Source organism: Lontra canadensis, unplaced genomic scaffold (assembly GCF_010015895.1).
Source record: "Lontra canadensis isolate GAN:19392208 unplaced genomic scaffold, GSC_riverotter_1.0 scaffold1354, whole genome shotgun sequence".
Lineage (NCBI taxonomy): Eukaryota > Metazoa > Chordata > Mammalia > Carnivora > Mustelidae > Lontra > Lontra canadensis.
In genome coordinates, this window is record NW_022632338.1 from 1 (window position 1) to 2773 (window position 2773).

The 2773-nt window shown below is 48.3% G+C and overlaps 1 non-coding gene across 1 annotated transcript; it reads left to right on the plus strand.

Annotated features, from left to right (window-relative positions):
* Window positions 1-150: 150 nt before the first annotated feature.
* TRNAV-CAC lies at window positions 151-223 on the plus strand. Its single transcript has one exon. It is a non-coding gene; the product is annotated as a tRNA-Val (tRNA).
* Window positions 224-2773: the final 2550 nt, after the last annotated feature.

The window sequence follows — 2773 nt, forward strand, 5'->3', positions numbered from 1 at the left end:
CTCCCCCTCCCGCAGCGGCCGCGGCTCCCCCTCCCGCAGCGGCCGCGCCGTCCCAGCTCGCGCGGGGCCGGAGCTCTCGGCGGGGGCGCATCGGTCCCGCCCGCGGCCGCCCAGCGACAAGGCGGCTTTGCAGGCGGCGCCCGGCGGCCGGTTTCCGTAGTGTAGTGGTTATCACGTTCGCCTCACACGCGAAAGGTCCCCGGTTCGAAACCGGGCGGAAACACGTGTCCCTTTTGCCCGCGGCCTCGGGGTCCTGCGGCCGAATCGGCCCACCCCCCGCGGCAGGGGGCCGGTCGGCGGGTGGCTTGTCCCTGCGGGGGCAGCGGGCGGCTTTGCAGCCCCCGCGCCGCCTCCTTTGCTTTGTCACTTTCCGGCCCCAGAAAGGGAAAGGAAGCCCGCGGTTCCGATGCGGTTCCGATGCGGTCCCTGGGGGCCCCTGGGGGGTTCTCGGTCGGACTCGGCCCAGGGGCCCGCCTCTCGGCTGGGGGCGCCCCCTCCGGGGAATCGGTGCGGGGGACCGGATGGCCCGCAGGACCGAGGAGACCGAGGAGCGGGTCCCCCCCAAACCCGCCTTTCCCGGTTTCTCCGTTTCAGCTGCCACCACCCGGCCGCGCCTCAAACGTGATCTCCTTTCTCCCTCCCTCTTCTCGGTCTCTCCCCACGAGGGCTCCCCAGGTCCTCGGTTCTCAATCGGTGCAAACGGTATGTTTCCCTCTGATTAAAAAGTTATTCTCACAATCCAACCCCTCCCTCACCAAAAGTAGGCAAAACATTGAACAGACACGTCACCAAAGAAGACAGATGAACAGATGATCGCAAGGAAAGGTGTTCAACGTTATTTACTAGAGCAACGCAAATTAAAAACAACGAGCTACCACTAGGTTACTCTGAAAGCCTGCCTTGTCCGGCGGTCAACAGTGGGACAAACGGATGCACGCGGGCACTCCTGCTGTGAATCCAAAATCCACTTTGAAGTTTCTTTAAAAGTTCAACTACCACACTATGATTCTGCCATTCTAATCCTTGGGATTTATGTAAACAAACAAACAAACAAACAAAAAATAACAAGCAAATGCAGGTATGAAGATGGGTACCCGAATGCTCATAGCAGCTTTACGGGTAATAGCCAGAAACTAGAAACAACCCAAAGGCCGATTAACAGGTGAAGGTAAATTGTTGTGTCCCCATGCAACAGAACACTCCTCCACACTTCATGCCCCAGAAAGGGAATGAACTATTGATAAACAACATGGATCTCCAAATAATTATGCTGATTGAAAGCCCAACCAAAAGAGAGTGCTATATAAATTCCATTTATATAAAACTCTAGAAAATGGGGGCCCCTGAATGGCTCAGTCAGTTAAGTGCCTGACTCTTGGTTTCGGCCTGGTCCTGATCGCAGGATCCTAGGATCAAACCCAGGAGTCCAGGTCTGTGCTCGCTGAGTCTGCTTGTCCTTCTCCCTCTGCTCCTCTCCTGCTCTTTCTCTGTCTCTCTCTCAAATAAAGAATAAAATCTTTAAAAAGAAGATTATAAAATTCTGGAAAATGAAAACTATAATGATAGAAGCAGTTCATAGGTTGCTTTGGCAGTGGGAGGCGAATGGCTGGGGATAAGAATTAAAAAGGGGCCCCAAGAAATTTTATGGGAGGGGGATGGGGGTGACTATGTACAGTATTTTAATTGTGGCCAGCTCTGTTGTGACTTTTATTGCCCATAGGCACTTTGACCTTCTTGGGCCACTTCTTTCATAAGAACATATTTTTTAAATATTAAAAGCCTTTAAAAATACATCAGTATAAAAATATTTTACAAATGTGTTGGTATAAGGATGAATATCAATGTGTGAAAATATCTTAATATAAAAATTCACAATTTTCTTTGAATTTAAAAGAATTTTTTAAGAATTAAAGCATTTTGGGGGCACCTTGGTGGCTCAGTGGGTTAAGCCTCTGCCTTTGGCTCCGTTCATGGTCTCAGGGTTCTGGGATGGAGCCCTGTGTCACTGTCGCTGTCAGGTTCTCTGCTCAGCGGGGAGCCTGCTTCCTCTCTCTCTCTCTCTGCCTGCCTCTCTGCCTACTTGTGATCTCTCTCCATGTCAAATAAATAAATAAAATTTTTTAAAAAATTTAAGCATTTTTAAATTTACAATAAATTAAAGCATTTTCATGTCTGACTATGGTGCATAACAGGCAAGTCAGCCCTGGAGTTTAAAATGGTTACATAGATCAATACATGTGCCAAAACTTAACAAGTTGTACATTTTAAATACGTACACCTGCATGTCAAGTTGGCCTTAAATAGTTGTTAAAAACTACTGTAGCTTTTCTTAGAAAAAATAAACATATATGTGAAGCTTGTCCTGGATACTCATATAAATATATACTTAAAAAATTTTTTTTATTAAAAAGTTTGTACGAGGGCTGCCTGGGTGGCTCAGTGAGTTGAGGCCTCTGCTTTCGGCTCAGGTCATGGTCCCAGGTTCCTGGGATCGAGCCCAGAGTCAGGCTCTCTGCTCGGCGGGAAGCCTGCTTCCCTCTCTCTCTGCCTGCCTCTCTGCCTGCTTGTGATCTCTGTCTGTAAATAAATAAAATCTTAAAAAAAAAAAAAAGTTTATACGAGGGGCGCTTGGCTGGCTCTATTGGTCTCTGTTGGCAGAGCATGTGACTCTTGCTCTTGAGGTTGTGGGTTTGATCCCTACACTGGGAGTAGAGATTATTAAGAATAATTTTTTTTTAAGATTTTATTCATTTATTTGACAGAGAGAGACATA